The sequence below is a fragment of the Anas acuta genome, chromosome 12, assembly GCF_963932015.1.
Source record: "Anas acuta chromosome 12, bAnaAcu1.1, whole genome shotgun sequence".
Classification (NCBI taxonomy): domain Eukaryota; kingdom Metazoa; phylum Chordata; class Aves; order Anseriformes; family Anatidae; genus Anas; species Anas acuta.
The window spans coordinates 4,678,278-4,705,680 of record NC_088990.1 but is presented as its reverse complement, the minus strand read 5'-3'; the positions used below and the strand labels follow the sequence as shown (position 1 = coordinate 4,705,680).

At 36.8% G+C, this 27,403-nt stretch overlaps 1 long non-coding RNA gene across 1 annotated transcript in view; it reads left to right on the top strand.

Moving 5' to 3' along the window:
- LOC137863277 (uncharacterized) overlaps positions 1-5,659 on the top strand; it is a 398,617-nt gene extending 392,958 nt beyond the window's left edge. The window contains exon 5 of the long non-coding RNA XR_011100830.1: positions 5,254-5,659. This is a non-coding gene — a long non-coding RNA (uncharacterized lncRNA). The remainder of the gene's footprint in view (positions 1-5,253) is intronic.
- The last annotated feature ends 21,744 nt before the right edge of the window (positions 5,660-27,403 follow it).

The window sequence follows — 27,403 nt, the reverse complement described above, 5'->3', positions numbered from 1 at the left end:
ACAAGGCCCAGGTTTATTTGACCTAACTTTAGGCACTTAAGTAAGGTACTTAAGGATACACTCTCCTGTGGCTCTCCATGTAGTCAATGGAGTGAGAGAGGCACCTTAAGGAGGCAATTTAGTCTGTCTGTGATCTGAATTGTCCTTATGGGATTCCTGTTTCTCTCCAACACCTATTTAGTTACTTGTAGGGTAACAAAGCTTTTATGGTAGGTACTTGAGTTAGCTGCCTCATAGAGGGGAGATAAATCTTGGCCAAACAGATTGCATGTTGGAAATAATTGTTGACATTGCACTGTTGCTGTGATGTCTTGAAGTTATGAACATTCCCTCAGGAATCTTGCTGATAAAAAATAATAATTTAGAGATAAGCTATGAAATCTTTCAAGTTTCTTTAAACCTTTATACCAGACTCTTAGCTTCCTTATGCAGTACTAATATTGCAAAATACACTGTAATGAACTAGTTCCTCAGAATACCATACTTTTCTTCAGTATTGCAGTTCTCTAAATAGGAAGATCTGATTACATGATTCAAAGGCAACAAACAGTGATTTTAAAAAACATTTGGCTATTTGGATTACTATTAATAATTTTCAAGATTTGCTGCAACAGCATGTAATGAGTGTAAAAGTCAACAAAAAAGGTTTTAACTAGCACTAAATTTATTCCCTGCCAAAGTAAACACCATCACAATTCTGCTTGAAAGAAAATCCATCCTAGAATGAGCAATCATCGTTTCCTTCCTGCATGGACTGGGAATGTATGAATAAGGAGAACATTTCTCCTGGAATAATAATACAGATGGTTAAGCAGACATCCATTTTCTCACTGCCTAGAATGACTTTACATGAATCTTATGCAAAACTGTCTAGATAACATTATTTTTCCAAATGTGGGTATTAATTCTTCACTTCTAAATTCAGTTTGGATAGCTATACCTTTTCTGCCAACGTTTTCTAACAATACCAGTGGAACGTGTATTTCATTTCTCTTTGTGTAATGTTGTTACTCATTACTGAGGTGTAGCTGCATGTTACCCCAGATATGGCCCTGTTTGGGTAGGATTGAAAGCACTGATGGAGGATCAGACCAATTCAACCTACTTCCATAGACTGAATCTAGCAGAACCAGATACTTTATAAGAGACTGCAAGAAACTCCCTAGTATGCCTAGATTATGCCTATATGGCATAATCTGCTCATTTCATTTCAAAGGAAATTTGTTTCCTTTTTTCTGTGTAGATTAAGAACCACTTAAAGTACTTAATTTTCTATAATTGAATCAAACTCTTAGAATATGTGTTTAGTCATTCTTTTGTCTCTTGTTAATTTTTGTCCTCAGTATATATCTTGTGGCCTAGAGCATCACTGATTAATTTCTGAATACTACAAGTATTTTCAAATGCCTATTTTCTTTCATTTTCACAGAATATCCCTTTGTGATAAAGTCAAAATTTAAAATTTGTCTGATTCAGGATCTATTTTTCTTTTGTTATTTCATTCTACATTTCCTGTGGCATCTTCAGAAACTGAAAGATAATAATTAATTTTGATATGGCATTCCTAAGGGAATTCCAGATAATTTTGAATAAAAGGAAAATAATTGAATAAGTCATTAGCATTATTGCTAGATCACTTTGCAGCTAGCCCCAAAAATACCTTGAGCATTAAAAAGGACTGGTGCTTTTCTGAAGTGAAGTCTACTGCAATATCCCTACTCATTTCCAAAAATCTGTGTAAAAATCTGTCTCTTTGCTTTCTGTTGCTCACATTTTTTTTTTGAAACACTTGTGTTTTGGGAAGAAAAAAGTCTTCTGTATTCAATCTCATCATGAAAATTAAAGCTTTGAGAACAGTCTATCTAACAAAAAGAAGTAAGTTTCAGACAGATTAAACAGAAAAATATGACTTTTAAATAGTTCTAGCCTAGAAAATGGTTTCGTTTTTATAATTGTACCCTAGCCTGTGATATTGTAGGATTGCAAGTAGCAGATGACAGTCGTTAAACAAGTTATTCCTCTGATTATGAATTAAGAAGTAGAATAGGTTGTAATTCAAGTGAAATTACTAATTGGAATCATCTCTGTGGGAACAGAAGTCTCTTGCTTTGGAGCTAGTGAGAACTCAACTCAGAACTTTTGCCAAAAAATTGTAATAAAATAGTTTTTAAGGTTTAAAAAATGTCAGTAAGATGTTGTAGTTAACTTTATCACTGTTTATTTGTTTACATTAAGGCAGTGCCCAGAGAGCCAGTGAGTGATTAGGATCTTTCCTAGGACTAATCAAAAAAACATGGAAGGGCCTAAAACCTAGTGTCTAATTTTATAGATTTAAATAGTCCCTGTTGGCTTGTTTACATGACAAGTGACAACAACTAAATAAATTCCAGATTTAGGGGAGTAGCACATAGTAATAGTTAGATGACTAAGACTGATGGAATTTGTCTCCATTTCTGCTGTACTATATTAAGTGATTGTAGGGGTTTTTGTTTGTTTGTTTGTTTGCTTTTCCCCCTACATTTTCATAGTTGCTGCCTAAAAACCTATCCTACTTTCAACAGTGTCAAAGTAGGTGATTTGTATTATTCAAACAAACAAACAAACAAAAACATAAAGAAATGAAACTGTGAGTATAGATATTATACCTCTGAGGAATGTTGTATTTCATGTAGTTAGGCAGACCAATAGGTGCTCACATTTATTCCACCAAAAACAACTTCAGAGAGATAACATCAAATAAATATTAAGAAAGGTCTGCACAATTTTGGAAATCTGTTAGTGTTTTCAAGACTGTCGATCTCACCAGCCCAAATAAGTTACAAATTTAGATCCCATATAATGGAGCAATACTTTTCCAAGAATTAATTTGAATATGTCATTACATGTGAGCATTTCAGAGATATCCAGGAGTAAAGATTACACACCATTTTCACTTGTGGGTTGTATAAACCAGCAATAGCTTTATAGATATTTAGGCACTGGTACAGAGCCGAAATCAATCAACAATGTGGTATAAGAGGAGCTTCTTTAGACACTAAAAACAATGAGGTTCAAAGAAGTCAGCACACTTACATTTAAGGGAGCACATCACAAGCGAATTGGGTCATCTCAGGGAAATATAAAAGCATTATTCCTCTGAGATTTGAAAAAAAAATACATAATTACTTCTTCCACCAAGCATGATTCTTTTAAATAACCTTCATTTTTGTCCCTTGGAAATGAAAAGAGGTTTACATTAAAAAGGCATTTCCTCTGACTCTCTGTCCTTGAGCAGCACAAAATGTAAACTATACCCTTCCCTTCTTCCTTTGAAGAAAAAGGAGTTTCAATCTTCTTCTGTGAACACGGTCCATTTAAATAAGGAGATGGAGTCCCATCTTTTCGATCAGCTTTCTTTGTTTGACTTGTCAGTAATAACACTTGAGCTGAAATTGTACAGGCGTCCTGCTAATTTAGTAATTATTGACACGGTGCTGGGCAAGAAATGATAGCAAACACAGGGAACTGTTAAGAAGAAATGAAATAAAAGATCTTCATATCATTGTTGAATAATGGTTGAGATCATTTTGTGCTCTAAGTAGGCCCAAGACACCTTTTTCCATTTTCTCGACACATTTATAATTTATGCTTTGTAATAGTTCCAAATATTTTTAGGACTCCGCACTTTGTTTGAGAATCCAGAAGAACTGAATGAGAATCACGAAGTGCACACACAGATGAGTGAGCAGTGTGACCTGCCATAGCTTTTGATTTAAGAATGATCCCTCATTTCTTCATATTCCCCTTTTTTGTTTCTCAATTTACATTTGTATTTAGAGCTGCCTTAGCTCTGGCTGAGATCAGTGTTGCCTATGCAGTTGACCCCTTTGTATGTGGCTGGACCCAGAGATTGCTTTTGGATTTTGCCCTGCGGATAACATCATGGCAGCTTTACTTAGTTCAAATAGCTTTTCAGTGGCCTGGTGTGCAGAGGTTTTAGTATCGTTTCAAGGAAGGCTGAGAGTTTCCACTGCAGTGATACAGCACTCTGCTCTTTGCATTGAACGACGCAATCTTGAAACATGTATAAAAGAGGGCATCCAGTAATGAGTTTGCTTCACGCTTACTAGGTGTTAATATTAAAGCTCCCTATGGACGAAAATCACAGTTAACTTGTACATTCTTTATCTCTTTTAAATTCCCTTTTCCATCTGCTCTCACTGGACTTGGTTAGAGTAATTTCTAGACCTACAATTCTTAAAACATAGCTATGCAAATAAATACAGAGACCACTGTGTTTTTGTGTCATTAGATAATATTTTTGGATCACTTTAGATTTCCTTTCTTCTGCTTTTTTTGCATAAATATTTTTTTTCCTCAAACCTACATCATTTCAGAGGCTTTTGATGCAGTTTAGGGAAGAAAGGGGGGAGAAAACAGAAATTACTTTGAGGAATTTCATGAAGGAAATTTCAGAAAAGACTAGAGAAAAAATATGTTTCTGTTCAAGTAAAACATCCTAAAAGGATGCATCAGGTTTTAATGGTGTATGTATGTATGAGGCTGTTAAAAAGCTTCCCTTTATTCCTACCCTCTTCTAAACTCTATTATTTTTTAATCATACCAATAGACTACAAACTTCACTCAAGTGTTTCAGAATAAATTTTGTTTGTTTCATTTATGTGTGTTAAGTCCAATAAAATATTTAGCAGAGCTTGGATACAAATTGGAAATGGCCTCATCGTTGAATGGAAACAGAAGATGTAGCAAAGAATCATATTAAAGAAAAATTTGTATAATTTTCAGACAAAAACTGAAATGAAATCTGTTTACTAACCCACCAGCTGTCACTGCTACTTCTAGTTGCAATGTATTGCATACACTGAGCTATATACTTGTAGTCACAGGCATTACTGTAAGGTTTCCGCTGGGAAACTGAGCCTAATGCCTTTTCAACTTCTATTTTTTTCTTTGGGAATGGGAAATTTAATTTTAGTGCCTGCATGCTTCCTCATTTTTTGTGGTGTTATTTTTGTTTGTTTTACATTTTCAAGCAGATTTTATTTAAAGGAAACAATCCAAAACTGGGGGCCAACGTGTTAAAAAGTTATAACCAAGGAAAAAGTTCAGGGGCACTAAAGCTTACAAAATACTATTGCAAAATGTCCATGGCCATTCTGAAATTGTTTGAGATGTATTTCAAGTATTTAAGATGTATTTCAAGTAGGAAGAAATCTAGGCTATGTAATTACTACCTATTGATTGTCTCTCCAGATTCACTGCCCGAGACCAAGTCCATCAACTTGCAATGGAGAGGACAAAGTTAGTGCCCCATGGCGTTTGCTTTCAAAAAGAAAACAAGGAGATTTTTACTTCTATCAGTAAAAGAGTAAGTACTAAGTAATCGAAGTACTAGAAATGTTTTAGACACACACTTACAGATGCGTCAAGCTAAAGCACATAAGTAGAGTCAGTGCCCGAGGCACTGTGATGAGAACTCCATGTCAAAATGAAGAACTAAATGCAGATCTTCTGCCTGCCTGTGCTACAGCCTACTGAAGGAAAAAAATATATGTATATCCAAAAAAGAAACACTTATTTGTGCTCAAAAAAAAACTTTTTTCCTGGGATTTTGGATATTTTTCTCTGAAGAAAAAAAAATATTTAAAAAAAATGAAAGAACAAAATTTTGAAACATAAAACATTTTAAGTTGCAAAATTAAAATAATTTTGTTTTGACACTATCAAAATGAAACACACTGACTTCATTTCAGTATTTTTTCAAATGTTTTTGGTGAAAAAAATATTCAGCTAAGCTAGGGAGAATATGCAGGATCTCTATTTTTTGCCAAACGGTTTTGCTTTCCTGTGCTTCAATTCTGTTACATTTATTCCATAGACAAGTTTTGAGTTCAGAAACCACCTAAGCCAGACCAGGACTTAGTATTGCCTCCAGCTCATTCATATCAAGCTCTTAGAGAAAAATGAAATTTTCTGGACTGTTACACTGGTCTCTTTTCCCAAGACTATATCCATACTATGGGGAAAACTTCATAAAGCCTTTCATTTATGTGCATGCAATTTTATGTGCTGAGACAAATGCGGTCTTTAAATAGGGTGCATGGTGTAATCAAACACACTCGCTGGAAGCTAAGTTTGGGCCGTCTGTGCCTGAATCTTGTTCCCACTGCAGAAAACCAACCACATCCCCTGTCCACATGGGCAGCTAATAATGTACCAGCAGTGCAGCATAATAGCATTTGCACCCACACAAACAAGCTGCTTTTAAAAGCCAGAAATTTCACATTTTTCCCTGTATCTCTAAAATAAAACTGCCTGGGTACAAGTGAGGATACTTGCTGTGCTTAAAGCACAACAGATCGGTTATGGACATGCCTGAACTTTCTGACCCAAGGGATGGAGCATGAGCGTACATAGAAAGAGGCAGAAGAAATCGGCAGACTTAATTGTTCATATCCCAAATGTAAATATCCATATATAAAAACACCCCCTAAACCTGAAACCCACACGTACCGACTGGTCCTTTTTAATCTTAATTTTGAACAGTTGCTACTCCAATTAAATTCTACCACCTAGCATTTTCAAACAGCTCTTAGTTGTTTCAGCAAACTCTTTTAATGGACAGCTGTTTTTGACAGCTCCTCCTGATTTGCCAGCGCTGTGTCATCTGCCAGAGCAGGAGGACCCATTTTGTATTCTGCTGCTGGCACTGAGGGGATATGTAAATGTACACATGAATCAGTTGTCACCAGCACAGACACACTGTGGCGAGATGATCAGAATGTGTTGGGAGTTTAGTTGGCTTAAAGTGGGAGGAAAAAAAAAAAAAAGCAACACACAAAAAACCCACCGTGCTTAGATTTCTTGAAGTGATTTTTATTTCAAGTCTCTCCAGTTTATTTTCACTTTGTGGCGCTTGTTAGATTTAGTTCAGGAGAGTGCAATCTGCTACTCGCAAATCACCAACCTGAAACTCAAAAGTTTAGGAATTATAGAAACATTTCAGGTAAACAGCGTCAGAACTTCAGCTGCACAAACAGAATTTTATATAGGGCTCCACTTTTCAAACATTTTAACCTCTGTGAGAGAAAACTTCATGTTCCCATGAGCACAGCATGGAAAGAAAGTTTGTTTAGCTTCCCAAGGCATTCTGGTAAATGGTCTGCACTGCTTCAGCCAACAAGCTCTCAGTTTAATGGCTGAATTTCACACCATATATATGGTCAATTAATAAAGTATAGGGGAAACTACTAGTGGGATTAGCTTTATAGAATTTACTTCTATCCTCCCAAATGCCCCAATGCGCTAGCACAAGGCAGTCATTCTCTCTGGAGTAACAAGTGAGGGGACAACAATTTGACAGTGCTTCTGTTCACCTTTGCTCCTCTCACCAGTACAGCCTGCTGACAAAATCAGGTGCTTCCGTACTGAAACAGAACATGTGGGATATACATTTAGGAGATAGTTCAAGGTTGGTTGTTGCTGAGGTTTGCGATTTTTTGGCCAATATCTGCAATTCTGAGTAACTAATATCAGGCTGAATCTCAGTTTAAATAACCAAAGAAAATGGCAGGATATTTTGAGGACCTGAAGTCTTCCAAATCTGAAGAAGTTTGAATAAAAATAGCCTTTGGTATGTAGTATCCTGTTTATCCTGCTAGAACATCTGCACATTTGAAATCCTGCTGATGTTGCAAGAACATATTGAGCTATTGAGATCCCAATGCCAAAGACACATCCATTCCAGTGTGTCACATACATTTTTTATAAATTCGTCAGAGAGATGTACATCTCACAGACGTGACTGATGGTATATCTTATTTCTAAGTTTGGAAGTTAATCAGTGTAAGTCCTGTTGGTGCTGAATTTTTTGGTAACAAAAGAATTAGGTACAGACTAAGTACCATCGTTGGTAATTTTCATGTATGTTGTCTATATTTGTTAATCTTTACTGTTGTAGATAGCAATACACATATGATTCAGGTCACAAATGAAATGAGTTTTGAGTATCTTAAGTTGATGTTGCTCTATATGGAGTATCACTATCAAATGACTTTGCAATGACAGGTTAATGTCTGGAGGATCTTGGATAGAACAAGAATAGGCTTGGTGTCTGTTGGCAAAGCCAAACGGATCATCTTATCTTCGTAAGCTTTGCAGTTTAGTGGGAATGGTGTGCTGGCCCCACTACAGCCAGTCTCAGAATTTTTCTTCATCCCTCAGAAAATACAATATGATGCTCAAGAAGAAAGGCAAAACTTGTTGAACAGCTTAGCTTGGAAGGGAAATGAGTATTTATTATCACTATTATATAAGAAATGGAGAAAAGGTAAATTTATAACCCCACATTGTACAGATGCTAGAAAGAATTGAAAAACGATGAGAACTCAAGTACACAAAGAGAATTTATAGTCAAGGTAGCGAAACAACCAGAACATTGTGATGGTCTATTCCTGGGTGGATATGGTAGAATATTTAATAACAAAGCAGAAAAAGCAGAAGTGCTCAAGAAACATTTCTGTTCTGTATATGAGGAAAAGCCAAGCTACGTAGTCATATATTATTATGATGCTAATGTATTAGTTTCTTTTCCAAAATGACAAAGTTGATAATTTTAAAAACATTGAATATGAACAACCTGCATCCAATAATTTTACTAGAGGTGGCCAAGGAACTGTCCAGGCATTTAGTGTTGATTTTTAATGCCTTGAACACTGGTAAGTTTCCAGAGGACTAGAAGAAATCTAATATTGTGCCAATACTTAGACAGTGTGAACAGAGTGACCCAGGTAACAGGCTTAAGAAGGGCAATGTTACAAATGCCAGTCAATGTAGGATCGTGGGAAACATACTTTGTTGAGCTAGCAAGGACAGTTTGGATGAGATTAGAAGTTTGGTTGATAAAGCAACAATGTTTATATCATATTGGGACTTGCATAATCACTCAGTGATTATCACAAGGGTATCTTCTGCCTTTGAATTAGGGGATCTGTAAGTACCTTTGAAAACATAGTTCAATATTTTTAATCTATAAATCTGCATTATAATATTTTAGTACTTTAAAACGCATTCAGTCCTGTAATGTCTGCCAGCTATAGATTGCTATTAATGGGGGCTGTCTGGCTGTAAATAAATAGTACTTGGTTTTCTTATAAAAATGCAATAAGACTGAAGTTTTATGTTTCATGTAAAATGGCATTTTTTCTTTAAAGAATATAATTTAACTTGACACAGCTCTGCTGAGCTTTACAGTGGCTTAATCAAATACAGCACTGCTTTAAAAATAGGGATTGCTTCAAACAGTGGATTAAGTTATTGGTCTTTCACGTCTCAAGTGCTGAAGCTCATTAGGTCTCAGGGTGAGAGTGAAAAGCGATGTCGTTTTAGCTCAGACTAAGTGTAATAGGAGTTAACTCATGCCTCTGTCAAGTTGATGGTTGGGTGTTTTTTTTCACTGAAGAGAATGCTCTTTCAGGTTTGCCTAAGTTTGAAGAACCTGCTTATAACAAAATCAGCATTACTAAATAAACAAAATGTTTGTTATTCAACATACATGCAGCATCTCGAGCATCTCAGAAAACCAAATTCTTTTTCAGCTGTCCTCCTCCCCCTGCTTATTCTCCCAAAGTAATCATATTCACGTAGTGATGTGATAGTGTGGTTTTAAGCTAGCACTAAAAAAACAAAACAAAACAAAACAAAAAATACACCATCTAATTAATTAAGCAAATGACACAGGTGAGGTCCTGCATGGAATCTTTGACATAAAGCTCCCAATTAACAAGTGTATCATCTAAAAATATTTTTGTATCCTCATGTCTGTGAAAGGATGGGTCTCCATAATCTCCAAGACAAACCTCCTCACATGACTTGGTTTTGTGCTAATGAAGTTTGTGCCTCCCGACCAAAGTGCCTCTTCACAGAAAATACACCTTCTGAATGAGATTAAATCAGGTTTCTTTATACACAATAATCACCCTGTACCTCTTTGCTTACTTATACACTGATCAATGGCTGATCGATGCTAATGGCTGCAGTGTCTTTTTTTCATCAGTGTGCCTTCCTTCTTCTTTGGCACTTTAGCATGTCACTGTCTTCTTCATGAGAGGCTTGTTGAAAGCAAAATAATGTAAATCAATTGGTCTCCGTGTCATAAACAAAAGCTCTTGGATCAGTCAGAGACAGCCCTGGGGCACTGCATGGCAGTGCATTTTAGTTTTATCTCCAGCTTGTTGTATTTCTGAAAGCTGTTAAAAACCCAAACTTCCCTCCTCAACTAAAAACCTGTGCAGAGTCATGATGGACCTCTTTATTCCTTCAGCTGAGCCACTGCAGAATTTTGCAGTTTATCATCAAACACATATGGCCCTGTCCTAAATTCCATTTTGATGTAAAGCACAGACATCACTGTACGAGGTATGCTAGGCAAAGCAAGAATGTGCAAATGGATCCTGCCATCCTCAGCCATGCTGCAGGTTTATAAAACCAGTAACTACCTAGAACAGCTGCACTGGTATAAAGGTTTAATGCTGCTCCTCTTCAGCAGCGTATTAGTGAAAAATACCCCATACAACAGAACCTGAGTAGGGCTGTGGCCAGACTAAGACCGGTCTTCAGTATGTAAAAACCATATTGACTGTGTGAGAGAGGCTAACATTGGGTGAAAATTTCTGGCAAGGCACCCATTTAGGTAACTGGGACTTAAGTGTCTGATGTTTTCATTAGTAGGTAAATCCCGTGTGGTTATGCTTGGTGTTAAATACATTTAGCTAAGGAAAAAATCAGTAATGTGAATGGGACTAAAGAAATCTAATAACGAGACATTATTAAGAAAAGCTGAAAATCTTTGTTCTAGCATATAACGTAGAGTTTGACTTTCTAAATCAGTGCTTCCATTTAATACTGATTTATGGTCTTGTGATGATTATTTATTACAGAAAAAGTATTAGTATAAGTAGATACGAAGTATTGTAGATGGGGAGTAAATATGGTTTCTGTTCATTTGCTGTGTATGTCAATGGTAAATATGTTATTTACTATTAATTACTACGTACCTAAACAGCAACTTGACATTTATCAATCAACTATAAAATATCCCGGTGTAAACCAGGATCTAAATATCTTGTTGATCATTGCAAAAGGCTTTCATTTAGTGAGTACTTTATTAGAATTCAAGATTTTCTCTTTCAAAAATTCAGCTAAAATGTTGAAAAGGTAGAGAATAATAATAATCTTATTTTTTAATTAATTGAGGGGGCTTGTAAAATCTGGAAAACTATGAGGTAATCAGTCCTTATTTCATGACGTCATCTGTCTTATTAGAACAGTCACTACTAATCTTTTTTGTGTTGTTAGGGTGTTGTTTTAAGCCTTTGTTAATATAATGCAACTCAGGATATAATTCAAACAATTCAGGAAAAGGATTTAAAAAACAAAAACAAACAAACAAACAACAAAAAAAAACATAACTAAGGAAATTTTTCAATCTGCTTGTGGAGCTTTTCCCTCCGTCCTCTCAAAAATGACACCTGGATCTTCCTGCTAATGTAGATATCTAGTCTGATATGCCTGGAGAAGCTGATGCATGTATGGCAGGAGTGCATTTCCATCAACACCAGACTTGTATTGAAGATGGCTCCCCCTTTTTGGAGAATGTTGCCTGGATTGCTTGCTGTTCCCTATGTTAAGATCAATAAATCTCCCTTGAAATGATTGAACATTTCAAATTGGAGGACAGTACATGCGCATCCAGACACAGATGGTGAATATTTCATGATGTTCTTTCTATGAGTACAGCAGAAAATCCCCACCATGGGTTATAGAAATCAGCAACATACAACATAAAACAAGCACAGAATGAAGGTGCTTCTACCCTTCTCCCAGGAAAGCCAAGTGATGTCTTCTGCTGCCAATACCAAGAATATGTCCTGTGCTCCCGCAGTCCTGGAGCTTCCTTCTAATTCTGGCATGTCTGTCATCTCAGTGTCTGGCACTGAGATACTTTATCTTCAAATTGTTATATATTGAATGGCTAACTAAAGGAGGCTTTTTTTTTTTCTGAGATTTCTGAAACGCATTCTCCTTACACTGTGTCTGGAGAATTGAACTCTTGGCAAATGAAGGTAGTTTGGCTTTGCAAGTAGAGAAAGAAAAGGCAGCATAAATTATTATTTTTAAAATGTTCAACTACTTCTGAAATGATTTGCTGCTAAATACATGCCAGGTTTGGATTTGCCAAAACTTCTCTATAGAATATCTCACATATTAATGACTTTGGTGTTGCCATATGTGTATAATAATGAAAAAATCCCAGGTAAGTTTGTGTTGCCAAAGAAATACTGACTGTATCAGAGAAGAGAGAACAGCTGAGGTGGTGGAAACAAGCACAGCTTTCAGTTACTGTGCACTGCCAGCAAGGGATGGGTACTTCCAGGTTTCAGATTGATGTAAGGGCAAAAGGAGGAAGGAACAGCCACTCATCAAGCCAAGGCCAGATCTTGAAAGGCTCCAGGGTAACATCTGAAAGTAGACCTATTAAAAAGTACTGTTATTTTTAACAACTGGTTCAGGAACTGTGATTTTTATAGCTGCCTCTTCCAAACCAGATTATGTCATCTCCAGCACAACCATGAGGTCCTGTTCCAACAAATAAAGGTTATGGATAGAAGAGAATGGTACAATATGCTGTTGTATTGGTACAAGCTGGGAACATCCTTGCAACACAGCTGGCATAGGGACAGAGCAATGAAATCATGTGGGCATCCTGAGTGCTCTGGAGTTGTTCTAAATGCCAGCCTTCAGTTAACTTAGCCAATGAAGTCTCCTGTCTGCTGCTGGCATGCCCCAGCTACAAAGACCCAATAGGCCATGAAGGCTAAAGAGATTCTGTGATTGACCCTGATGCAATGCACCCTCGTGAACTACAGCCAGTGGGTGAAAGTAGCCACAAACAATGAAAGTTAGAGGGGTCTGTGGTTATTTCACATTAACTTGCATTACAGGACTGTATGACAGTTTTTATCATAGCATGCTGTTTCAGCTTTCAGCTGAGGATTGAGGCCAGCATGGCTGCAGGCAATATAAAAGTTTTCTCTGTAAAAATCCTATAATTGATGATCTCAAAGCATTTTAGAGGCATTAATAAATAAAGCTTCAAACACGGTTACCAGTATTTCAATCCCTAACGTTCAACAGTGCTTGTAAGTGCTGTTATAATAATAACAGTCATATCAGATGCTCTTGCAATTCCAGAAATATTAATGGCATCTTCTCTGCTTTCTTATAGGCAGGAAGCAACATTTTGCAAGGCAAAGAGCTTGGTCAAGAGTTTTGGTCATTTGGGATTTTGCTTTTGTAGGTTTTCGTAGATGTCCGAGAGGACACCAACCAACTAGAGTGTTTTCTTGTATTAATAAGTGTTTTTCCTGATATCAAAAACATTTGGATGGATGCTTTTTTTTCTTACCTTTCTTACTGGAATGTCTTTGTGGTCACAAACAACTAATGAAGAGAACAAAGGGGAGGCAATGTTTGCAAAATCATTAGAAAAGAAAAGGGAGACACTGTTCAAACAAATGCATTTTGCTATTACAATGCCATTTTCAGTCTTGTTTGCAGCCCCTACTGTTCCTTACACTGTCTCTTCACTGGGGACAAAAAATTCATTAAATGGCTCTTCATTTTGCAATATCAATATGTTTTAAGTCAAATTGTGTATTCTTTGCCGTTAATTTTCTTTTAAACACAAAGCACCATCAGAAAGTTTATCTGCAGGGGGGCTACAGGCAAGAAGGAAGATACAAACATCCCTCTTATGAAAAATAATAATAATAATGAAGTCTTTTAAAGTTTAAAGGAAAATAGTGGCTTTTTTACGCCAAGACTGTAAGACCTGTTCATTGATCTTTTCAAAGAATTAACAACAATAGAGTGAAACCAGAATGAAAGAAAATGAAAGCAAGAGAATAAAAGCTGTAAAGAGTTAGGGTACAAGGAAGAACTCGTCCAGAATCAGTGGATATTGATGAAGCCAGGGATGCGACGTATCCATGATCCCAGCGATGGGCCTGGCTGCATTATTTGATTTGGGTTTGGCTTTACATAACCAGGTATTTTTACTGAGAAGGCTTTTCTTGTTTGTTTTTTTGTTTTGTTTTGTTTGTTTGTTTGTTTTATTCAGAACTGTCACTAGTCTTGCTTTATCGGACTACTCTCAGCTCATCCATTTTGGGGACTAGACTTGTTCAGTCAGCAGGAACTCAAAAGTAACCAAAGCGCCTTGCCATGAGCCAGCCTTTAGGTCATGGTTGAAGTGAGATTGACATGCTGCCTCTCTGGAAGAGAGGGAGGAGTTTTGTGATAGATGTTTGTGGTTGGAATCAAACTGAGCAACTAATGACTTGTCCTATGAATGTCTCCACTGGAATGTTTGAATTCACAAGTGACATGTGGTTCTCCTGGCAATCAGTGCAAGGGGCAGAATGCCCACAGCACAGTGTCTAAGCAAAGATGTCAACAATACCCATGGCAAGAAGACCAGAGAGAAACCAGTGAAGAATTTTTTACACAGTGTGTAGCTATGCAATTTCAATAAAAATATTCATTCCTATTTAAGCAGGAAGAAAATAAAAAGCATTGTTGAAAAATTCAACTCGCTGTCTTTCCAGTGTAAATAGAACCAAGTTGTAGAATTTAACCTAAATTTCTTCCTCCTTAAAGTTAAAAATCACATCTCATTTTACCAGTTTTATGCATACTTGGTAAATTTCTGATGTCTAATTATGCCTCTTCCTTTAGAGGGGTACAGAACAAGGCAGCTCTTTACCCCCACAGGCTGCACAAAATGCCAACATTTCCCCAGTTCAGAAACCACAGCCACTGTGTGAAGCTGGGTACAGAAAAGACAACTATTCCTAAGTGAGCAATTATGAGGAGAGAAATTCCTCTAGTTGCTGGTTGAAGTAGAAGAGCAGTAGGGCCACCAAGACAAATCCGTATTTCAAATCATCTCGTTGTGACACTCCAATATACTCATTTGGAGTGGAGATTTCTGTGACCTGATTCATCTGCCAAACAACTCAGAATAGTAAAGAGAATGGGAAAAGGCAGAGGAACATGGGTTCATTTTCACTGGATTATCACCGAAAGAAAGAAAGACAAAGCGAAGGCTAGCACACCTCAGCCATGGCTGCTCATGGTGAGTGAAGGCAGCATAATCAACTACTGCTTCCAAGAGCAGTGGAAGCCATTGAGATGTCCAACAAATGTGCAGAGTAGTCAGTCTTGTTATCATATGATTAGGAGTTTAGGTTCCTATTGGGCACAGACCAAAGAAAGTCCTGGAACAAGACAGATAATGAACTTGGGTTGTAAAATACTGTCTACTATTACGCCATTTTGGCCAGTGATCCTGTACCATATGTCAAGTGGGCTGCAAATTCCCATAAAGCAGCAGTTTGCTATACTAGACCTATAACAAAGGAGGTTGTAAAAGGAATAAATGGCAAATGGAAGCTAGAAAGCATGCCAAATGTACAGCACATGCTTATTAATGGCAACACAGCAGCCAAAGGGAGGTAGAAGTTGCATATGGGACTAGACTTCTGCATGGGGAAAATGGAGAGTAGCAATACTGCCAAAGGTTGGTCTTTTTTCTTTCTTCTTTTCTTTTCTTTTCTTTTCTTTTCTTTTCTTTTCTTTTCTTTTCTTTTCTTTTCTTTTCTTTTCTTTTCTTTTCTTTTCTTTTCTTTTCTTTTCTTTTCTTTTCTTTTCTTCTCTTCTCTTCTCTTCTCTTCTCTTCTCTTCTCTTCTCTTCTCTTCTCTTCTCATTACTTTTTCAATACTTCAGGCATTCTGGGATTTTGCTTGTGGAGTTTTTGCCTTTTTTTTTTTTTTTTAAACTGTATCTTTGTATTCACTCATTTTCTTCACTGAATCTGTGCACACTGCTAAACCATCCAGGTGTTGTGGATATAAAGAAACCTCAGATATGAGTCTGGAAAGGCAAAAACTCTGAGCCCTGTAACCATGGCCTATTTCTACTGTATGAGAAACAGGCACAGGCACCTTCAAATAGACCCACAAATGTTGATTTTTATAATGGCAATTACTGTAACATCCAATGATCCTATAGGCTGAATATTGTTCACTGAAAGCTTTTTAACTCAGAGAATGCCATTTTGCCTAAATCGTCATGTCTTATGGGAGCATATCAATTTCAATAAAATGTTATCAGTAAATTTAGAAATGTTTTTAGAGAGATTTTAGCAGAACAGTGCATTCTAAATGGTCACTTCAAACTCACTCTTTTTTTTTTAAATAAAAATCAGAATGGAATGTTTCAGCTTTTTTGAAATAAAACATTCAGGGTGATTTGTAACAATTGCATGTTAACAACTTCATTTCCCAGGAAACTTTTAAGCATTGCTGAGGAAGGGAGATTGCTTTTACAAATGTTAACTGAAAACACAGTTCTCAGTGCTGGAACTTCTGGCAGAAAAAAAAAAAAAAAAAAAAAAAAAAAAAAAAAAAAAAAACCTCTAGCTGGTAGTGCTGGAAAGTTATTGGAATTGCCTTGCATGTTTAAACTATGGTTTTGGTTTTTTTTTCATTTGTCAACATTTCATTAAAAAGACTTTATTTGTGGCAAAATTATGATTAAGGACATTATTGAATTTCTCTGCAGTTTAAGATTTCAGTGTATATGGAAAGTAACAACGGATGTACAAAAGCATTATGTTGCTATTATTTAAGTGGGTGTGTTTTATGTGCATAAATAAAGAGCAGATCCCAAACAAATTGCATTTAAAGGCCAGCCGTTTCTGCTCTGGAATAATACATCAGTTTTAACTCAAATGTTAAATGATGTTGTGTATAAGAGGTATAGAATGGGTGTTTCAAAGGTTTTCCCCATGTCTTCTTTGACTGCTTCTCTGACAAGCGTATATATTTTATGGAGCTGGGAGAAATGCTCTTCTCAGTGTGTTTGCAAATGTGTAGATGAAAGCTTAAGGAGGTATGTGTGTGGAGTATGTTTTTACTCACACCTTCATACATGAAAATGTTCTCAGCATGGGAGAAGTAGTGCTTAATAAATTTAAGTGAGTTACATTTTCAGGGACCTAAAACATGCACCATAAGGACTGGCAGTTTGGAGATGACACTGGTTTAATTCCAAATAAATTTGCTTATATTTGTGCAATATATTTGCATTACAGGTCAGGAATTTAATGGTGCATGCTACATTCATTAATAGACAACCTTTGATAGTAGTTGTGAGATATGCAAAAGAGAGAAATACAGGAAGAACTTTATTTATTCGTGGGGTGAGCATTGCAACATCTTTTTAGTTCTTCCTTTTGGAACCGAATGTTCAAACTTGTCATCACACGCCAAAACAAAAATAAAACTTGGTATGGGCAAAAAGTCTGGGGAAATAAGAAGTAATACATGAAGTTCAAAAGAATAACAGACCTGGGACTGTGAGAGTTCATGCCAGCAATCTTACCTCAATAAGTATTTCCATTCATATTACTGGTTTGGTTCTGTATACAAAGTTTTGTAAGACCAGATACCAAATCCTAACATTTTCAGGAGTCTTTGGCTAAAATATTTTAGAACTATTATAATTTCCTAATTTCCTAATGTGACCTGAGAAAAGAATGAAAATGTAGGATTAAATCTAGTTAAGATCAACCAAAACTAGACAAAAAAAAAAAAAAACAAAAAAAAACAAAAAAAAAAAAAAAAACACTACTTGCTGGTTAAAATTAATCCTCTGTGGCCGTAACTTGTTAGCCTTTCTCCTGTTGAGTAATACTTGATTGATTTTACTGGGACATTTTACAAGTACAATTCACTGACATTGCAGGTTGAATTTCATCAAACACCCTCTCATTTCAGTCTTATTTTAGTGATGGTTCCCCCTGTTCACACCAGCATTAAAGAAGGAGCTGTGCTTAATCTTAAATGTTTGTACATTACTTGACCTAAAATATAACTTCCTACCTGCCAGGTACTGTACAGAAAGGCAAGCCTGAGTTGTTTAGACAAAATCCATGAAAAAGAAAGAATAGATAGACATCACAGAAATCACAACAGGAGCTGAAAGAAAAAAGAGACAGAAAAATCCATTACAAATGAAAATAATAAAGTCTCTTAAACTTTAAGGAAAAAATAGAGGCTCGTTTTGTACAAAGATACTGAGATGTGTTCATTGATCTTTTTAAGAGTTGAGAAGAAATTGGCCAGCAGCTGAATAAAAGAAAATGAAGTTCCATTAATACAATCCATCGAAAGACAACTCGGGTAAATTGATCAATGCAGCACAAATGATTTCTAACCTTTCACCTCTTTGGAGAAGATATTTGTATTTTGTTGCTGTTGTTGTGATTTTTTTCCCCTCCCAAAGCATGTAAACAGCATACATCACCAATATCAAGTGCTTTCTAGATGGCTTTTCTAGCAATAATTGGAGAATTTCTTGAACTAAGCATGGTAATGGCTTTTCTTCCATCCCTCTCCTTCATTGCCCCCTCATTGCCTTGAAGAATATCAATACACTGAGAAAGTTTGAGGGCTTTTCTTTTCCTCTTTTTTAAACTCTCACTCTTCTTCCTTCTCTACCTCCTCCTTCAAAGATCTTTTGAAACATTTGTCAATTAAAAAACTGATGCAGCTGTCACTGTGGTATCTGTGTATGTAGGAGAAACTTCATATTGACTGAAATGCAGAAGGAGCCCAAAGGCCAGGAGAGGTTTTGTCCTCTGATAAGTCTTTAACAGCCCTGCACTGGAGCCTGGCCCTTTGCCTCCAACAGTAAAGGTCTCGCTTGCAGTAGTGGCAGCCCTTTTATTTGAACTTGTATTAGCCAGATGTCATAAACAGAAGAAAGCATTTGAGATCTGAAGCTTCAGCTACAAAGGTGCATCATCCTTTGCCCAGAGAAATTATGCAGGCTGGAAGTCCCAACTTCTGCCTTTTAGGAAAAGTGAATATCCTCAGTTGCCAAAGTTGTGAATGGGGAACAAACAAGTTTATAGTAAAATAAATCTATAAACCTTGAATATCTGGGGACATGCAAACATTTCTTTTCTAACTCAAAAAGATCTATAAAAACATTACAGAAAAGAAAGAAAAAAAAAGGAAAAAAAAAAAAAAAAGAAAAAAAAAACACCTTTGCACTTGGGACTTGGCATCTCCTCACAGTGTAAGTGCAAATATAAAGCTATTCTAATTTTGCTTACTGAGGTAAAATGCTGTGATTTGCATTGAAGCCACAAAGTAACAATTAGAGTGTGACACTTAATGAAACAACAGAAACAATGCAGCACCTTTTTGAAAAGGATGTAACCCATGGTTATATAGAAAGCTTTCTACAGTAATGGTGGGTTTCAATGAATGAAATGGGCCTTCCCATATGCTGCATAATTGTCAAAACATGAGGCTTTGTGGTCATATACCCAAAATGAACTCATTTTTATAAAGCCACATCACATAACTGAGCAGCATTATCATTTTCTTCTCCAAGAGCAAGATGTCTCTTACCCCTGAGACAGTGCTTCATTCAGGTCAGGTATGAAGTTACATGAAGGGCAGTATGGAAAAGATCAAGCTACACCTGTTTAGATCACACCCACTCTGTTAATAAAAAGGTGTACTCATTGCCTGGCTTGCACACATAAATACTTAGCAAGATCTTACACAATGGTAAAATGTTCCACAAAATAATTGGGTCTTAAACTCTGCAGAACTGTACCTGAATAATAATAATAATAATAATAATAATAATAATAATAATAATAATAATAATAATAATAATAATAATAATAATAATAATAATATCATCAGAAACTTTCTAATACATACAGCTCTCTCATGCAGCTTTTATTGCATGCAAGTATTTAAGTCCATGTTTAAGCATATTCTGGTACACCGTTGTTGAACCTACAGAGCGGCATTAGTGATTCAAAACGGTATAATCTGCTGACAGATAATCATTGTCTGTTCAGAAACTTCTTGTTTTACAGTACAGCTGGTGTCTATCAGCTGTGTTATATGGGTGCAGGGAGATTTGTACAGATTAGAATAGTTTTTTAGGAGAAGTGTCGAGTAAATATCAGCAATTACCATTTGAGTAAAATCAGAAGTAAGCCAAGTCCTTTGTTGCTCCTTTGTAGGAATGGAAGAAAGGCTCTGTTTCCCTATCCTTTAAGTTACCCCTACATATATTTTTTGTGTGCCTTTCCATTTAAATCAGATATGTTCTGAAAGCTTATACCAGATAGTTAATTTCATTTTTTATATCACCAGACATATAAGTACACATATGCTAGAAAAGCAAATAGATAATTAAAGGAAGTGTTAAAGAAATGTTTATAATTTACATGCAGAGGAATTAGCTTGACTCTTAGCCTCACACACACTTTTGATGCATCTTTAAGGGATTCACAAAGAAAGAGATACATTTTTTCACAAACCTAGCGAACTTTACATTTTACAAGGTTGTGTCCAGCAGTGAAGTCAAAGTCACGAGGGATTCTGGGAGCTAAGATCACACCGAAGATGCTTTATTACATGATGGGAAAACTGGGAAAGACTGAACTTTCAACCTTTTCTGTGAAAGCATATGAATACAAAAATCAAGCTGATATACAATAACAACTAATCATCAAGAAAGACAATTGTTAGTAACTTATGAAAGAAAGCTCCAACAGATAAGAAACAATTGGAAAATATTACTGCTTTTCTGCACCTATGTTAGTTAAGCTTGGAAAGCAGCTTTCCTCAGTAAGCTTTATGAGACAATCAGGGGTGTTAAACCATAAGGAAATCAGGTCTTCACCTCTCTTTGATTTTAGAAAGAAAGGAAAGAGTATGTGGTTAACATTTTAGGACCTTTTCTGTGCAGCACAAGAAATCTGGAGGTAAGTAATGATGCCATCACTGTCAAGCACCAGGAGAGGCCAGAGCCAGGGGATATAAATGAATATGTGGTCTCTTGGATTGCTGTCCCCTCAGAGATATCACTGCCAGAATAGTTTCATTTACTTTTGAGTACCTTACCAGAGCCAAGGAAGTATCGAGGCCTTTCTGAAAGTAAATTTGTTTTGTAATGTGCATGAATTGAGAGATAAGGATAATGCTGAAGAAGGGGCATTAGCAAGGGATAGGATGGAAGGGATCTTCTGAGCCCTGCAAAAGTGGAAGACACTTTTCTTCCCTCATCACTTGCTTGAGCTGTGCTAATAGAAACAGATGATACCTGATTTGTGCTCCTGACTCTCACCTATGTGTAAAATTTTCTGTATGAGTCTACTTGCTAATCCTATAAAAGTATTTTTTTTTACCTCCTCTCTCTTCCCATTGTCCTTTAGAAGTGGTCACATATCTAACACTTATCTTAATACTTGATTCTATATAATACAATTTCTTGTGAAAACCCTCCCTACTAATTATGTGTAGGGATGAAAATAGTAGTAATCCAATAGGATTTGAATACCTTGAGTGTCATTTCCATATCCTTGGGAAGGGAAGGAGTAGAACTTTTCCTGAACCTTACATGGAATTTCCTAGATTTAATGAAGCTTTTAATCTACTGCTTTAAAAGCCCCCAACATATAAGATGGATATATAGTCATCATTAGACAAGATACCATTTTGACTTTCTAAGAGGGATTTTATTTCTATCTCTAATTTCTGCCAGTTTGATATAGAAATACTGGATCTGAGAATATGGAGTTTCTTCTAATAATCCAAAAGTTAGATAAATCTGTTCAAAATTTTGCCCTGCATCAGTACACAGTGTGAATTACTACAGAGACCAGCGCTGTGGAAGACATTTAATGGTGGGGAAGTCTAGGTAACCTTGTAGTAGTTCTGCAGAGCAAAGGCTGAGGGAAAGGCCAAATTACAGTACACTATAGATGGAGTTTCTTTTCATTATTTTCCCTTTTCTCAGTTTGTGCCACAAATTTACCACTTTGTGACACAATGTTGGTTATTATTTTTCTTTTTTTTCCCTTGCCTGTTAAATTTAATAGAAAAATCCAATTATTATGTAAATAGAGCCTTGCTATAATTGTCACAAACAAGTTAGCATAACAATGAAAAGCAACAACTTTCTGAAGTCAAAGAAAGTGCTGATTTATGACTGTCTCTGAGGTGTGATTGATATAGGATGTTCTGAAGGAATATTTTCGACATTTCTTCTCTCCTTCATTTTACAGCCTGCTTCCTCAGATCATCCTAGCTGAGGCATGTTTTCAAAGGCAAGTAGCTTTGGAAGAGGGAACTTTCCACAAATTCATTTTCTTTTCTTTAAAGAAGGGGGGGAAAAACACAAAAAGCCTACAAGAGCCATTATTTAAACAGCCTCCTTTTTAAAATGTTTCCGGCAGATGTTTATGTAGAGAATGTGCTGGAACTCCTTCACTAAGACACAGAAGTGACATTTCTTGAGGGTTTTAGTTGAAGAATTTGTCTTTCACATCATGTCTTTAAACATCTGCAAAAGGCAACAGAATCTTTATTATCCCGCTAACTTGAAGAAAGGCACAATGCAAAGTCCTGAATCCTTAAAAAATGGTATTTAATGGGACTGACAGATGAGAAATATCTAGCTCTAATGTTTTCCTTCAGTAGAAATTCACCTCTTGACCTTATGACTCCAGAGTACGGCTGCTGCCTTCTAAAAACGAACATTTGCTCCCATTCAGCTGTGCTTTCTATGGTTTCATTGCTTTTTTTGTTTTGTTTTGTTTTTGTTTTTGTTTTTGTTTTTTCATATTGCTCAGTTATCTGCTTTAGGGGAGGTATCATCCTCAGGATTAAAAGAAAAATAAAATTGTAAGTACTGCCAAGCACACTTGTGCTAGGTCTGTTTATGCCACTTGTGCTTCCAAGCCCTCTCTTAATCTCCTCAGCTGGATATTTTTCTTCTTCCTCACAAAAAATCAAAGCTGCCTTCTTTTTCTGCCTTTTATTTAAATAGATTTTGAAGGAGTGGTATAATTCAGCTTTCATATTCCTTTGCTTGAGTTTGGTTATTTGCTGCTGTGTAGAAAATATGGACTGGGACCAGTACTACCTTCTACCTCACTGCCACCCTTCCACCTCACAAAGTATTCTTTTTAAGGTATATTCCATCTATCTTTTGGTTTTCTGGTTTGTCTCAGGTTCTTAGTGGGGGTGCAAATTTTGGTTGTGTTTTTTTTCACTCTCCACTGTATTGTATTTCGGTTGTTGAACCTTTTTCCTCCTCCTTCTTCTTTTTCTCTATCTTTTTTTTTCTTTTTTTCTTCCCTCAAGGGTTTTCTCTGGGAAAAGTTTTCTGGGCTTCCGTCCAGCCAGTGTCACAATTCACAGCTGTACTGTTTGATTCAAGTGCTTCAAGCTGCCAGTGAGGTAGAGCCAAATGAGATTAAGGGCTTTTTTATTAAAGCAAGCACCCGCATGTGCTGGTATGGTTAAGGCTACGTCAGGCATTCCAGTGTGAACCCCGATTTCTGGAGACCTTTAGTTCTCAAACATAAAATATTTATGCCAGGCTGAAACCTGACCTAGATGTACTCATCTGGGAGGAGCTGTAACTCTTTGGAAAGAAATGGTTTGGTTTTTATTAAGTTACAGCTCCAAGAAAGGAAAATGTACTGATTTCAGGATAAGCAGTTTAAAAAGAGCAGGGAGAGAGAGAGTGCTGCATATGTTAAAAAACAGCAACAAGCATAAATTAAATGAGATATTTTAAATGAATGCACAGTGAATTTAAAGGAAGGCACACTTTAAGTAGCAAAAGATTGATCTCTTAGCCCCTTTCCCTGGCACATGATGGGTTTAAACCCTGTGTGCTGGTCAAACTCCAGTACTCCCAGCACAGCCTGGACCATTGCCAGCAGTGCACCATCACCTGCAGTACTTCTGCTGCTCATCCCTGGCTGTCTGGCTCTGCCAAATGCACCCTAAATGGCACCTCTGAGGCAGCCATGCTGCCCAGCAGTTTATTTTTTTATATATATATTTTTTCTTTCTTTTGGGATAAACCAGGCAGCAATACAACCTGGCGATGTGAAACAAAATACCACCCTGGTTCTTTGGAGCTCTGAACCCAATTTCCAGAAAGAAATGCATTTTTTCCTTTCAAAAAATACCTGAATCAAAAGTTCTTTTTTTTTTTTTTTCCAATTCTTATCTTTTTTTGTCAACATTGGTGAAGATGAATGAATTGATATTTTACACATAAATATACACATGTGCTGAAGCCACAGAAGTCTGTGGAAAACATGATCAGCTAAAGTAGTGGTGATCAAAAATGTTAAATAAAGAAGAAAATGAGAAGCTTTACAGAAAAACCCCAAATCACCACTATAAACTTTTTTTTCCGTAACTTTGGGCCAACTATAAAGTGGATCAGAAGGTTTTGAAGGTTATTGACATTTCAAATTTTGAAATTCTCAGACAGAGGTAGCCTTTTTCTATATTAGGTCACCTTTTCTTTTTCCTTTTTGTCCAGCTGTGTTACTAAGCATCACATATGCCTTGATAAAGCCTCTGCACACACACTGACAGAGACAACCCTTCATCCTTTCAAGAGAGAGGTGCTTTTATATAAACATATGTCTAGGATGGCACTGTGGCTGGCAGTGAGAGCTTTAATTCTCTGCCCAGGAGCTGAGAGACAGTTACAGCTCTGTGCTCTCACTCGAGGGACCGGCTCAGGAGAGGGTGTACCTCAGTTCAGGTGTAAGGAGTAACTTCAGCAGAAGAAAATATAAGCAAAATCAATTCTTGAGAATTACTTCTTATGAGTTGGGCCATTTTAGTTTTCAAAAACCTTTTGACATTATCACTGTCTGGGGAAAAAAAAAAAAAAAAAAAAAAGCATTTAGGGTGATTTTTATTTAAAAAGAATTAGAGGCTTGGTAGCTTCCAAAACTATTTAATTTTGTTTATTGATAGCTCCTGTAACCCTGCAGTTGCTATTCCAGCCTTAGCTTACCTGTCACAATGTGACAGCACTGTATTAAACACCATCCTGCTAGGGGACTATACGCTTTGACTCTGTTTGTGTTGTAGCTGACACTGTGAATACTGTATGCAAATACTGTCAGTCTGTATGGCATTGTCCTACTATTTTTAAGGAAGGAATTTAGGAGAGGGAAGGAAGGGAGAATAGAGCTGAAACTGTAGTAAGTCTGACTTTTTTGCATAATTGTAACGTGATGCAGTTGTTCTGCCAGTCCTCTCGGTCAAACATATTTTAGCCATTTCCTGTATTTTTCACTTGTAACCTAATGGTATCAAGATACAAATACCCACATCCTAATCTCTGCTGCTCATGTAATCTTAACAGTGATTTGAGACTTAAATGCTGAGACTGTTTAAGTCTACAGGACTCTGAAATCAAAGGCAGCAACATTAATATTCTGTGCAAATGTGAAGAAGCCATGAAAGCTTTGTTTGTTGCTAAAGAAACCAACTAAATCAAACAAGCTGAAGAAAACAAAGAAATGTATAATTGTTTTAATTAAAACTGCCACTTAATCCAGCAAAACTGCAGCACAGTCGCACTCTCCAAATGTTTCTTGCTTAGACTTGCATACTCAAAAACTATTCTTAATAATTTAAATAAAACATTGCCAGGCATTTCCCACCACCCTTTGACACAAAAGCTCCTAAACAAATTGCAAGAAACCCATGCAAAATTTTGTGATGTTTACTTCAGATTTTATCCAAGAGGAATTTATGGAACTCACCATTCAACTCCAAAAGCAAGTTATCTCAAATGAAATATAATGCTTCTTAAATCTTCAAAGAACATCGTGGCATTTAGCCATAAAACTCACTGTGACTTTAGAAATCCAAAAAGAGCACCAATGCCAGAATCAGACTGCCCTATACGGTTATTTTAAGTCTTCAGGGCCACAAGAATACACTTTTGAGTCTGGGCACTCCGTGCATTCAGTGTCTGGTTAGTTAGAGCAGTCTAGCAATCGCTTTGCCCTTCGCTTGCTGCTAAGCCCCTTCATCTCTTCCCACCCCCGTGGTTATTTTGGCACCTCAAAATAAGTCGGATATAGAAGGAACCTTGGTAGTAGTACCTCCGCTTCTGGAACCAGTCCAAGTCTCTGCTTCTAAATGTAAAATATGAGTGATACAAATACATCTCGATTTCAACTGGAGAAGGTCTGCCCATTCTACTGATGTCCTGGTTTCAGTTAGCACAGAATTAATTTTCTTCCTAGTAGCTGGTGGAATGCTGTGTTTTGGCTTAGGATGAGAAGAGTGCTGATAACACCCCGATGCTTTAATTGTTGCAGAGCAGTGCTTATACTAAGCCAAGGACATCTCAGCCTTTTGCTCTGTCCTGCCAACGGGCAGGCTGGGGGTGCAGTAAGAGCTGGGAGGGGACAGACCCAGGACAGGTGACCCAAACTAGCCAAAGGGGTATTCCATACCATCTGACGTCATGCTAAACAATATATAGGGGTGGCTAGCCGGGGGGAGGGGGCCGGACTGCTTGGGGTTAGGCTGGGCATCGGTCAGCGGGTGGTGAGCAATTGCATTGTGCATCACTTGTTTGTACATACTATTATTACTTTCGTATTATCACCATTGTATCATTATTGTTATTATTGTTATTATTATTTTGTTATTATTATTTTCCCTGTCTTATTAAACTGTCTTTATCTCAACTCACGGGCTTCACTTTCCATTTCTCTCCCCCGTCCCAGAGAGGGAGGGGGGAGGGTGAGCGAACGGCTGCGTGGTGTTTAGCTGCCGGCCGGGTCAAACCACGACAACTGACTTGTGTCACATGAAGTTCCTGTATCTCTTGTGATCTTCCAATGCTCATAAATCTTTTAAACATGTAGCTTCAGCTTAAATTTGAATTCTCTTGTCCTCCTCAGTTATATATATTGGCTCCCTCTGCAAAATTTGGACCAAAATCTCTGTTAGTATATGAATCCAGCAAGTTGTCACTGTGTGGCAAAGAAGCAGTTGTCAAATCTGAACCCACATTTACTTACTCGTCTCCAATAATCCATTCAACTACTGTGGTATAGTTTTAGCCTGTGTTTCACCTTTTCTTAGCACTCTGGGGACTCCCTCAGTCTTTACCCTTACTTGGATTTGTGCTAGTGTATGTTGGGGCCCACTCTTTGTATATATTCATTTTTTATGTCATTTCAAAGGCCTTCTTTTTTCAAGATTCCTAAACATTAGCACTTTTAAGCTTCTTGGAGGAGCTATTAAAAATATCCTACAGGAAGCCATAATTTATCAATGAAAGACTTGATTTTTTTTTTTCTAAATAGGTATGTTTTGTTGAACTCTTTCAAGGTCATAAAGGAGCTTATAGTAACAACTCTCTCCCTTTTTTTTTTCCTTCATTTCTTCTTGCTTT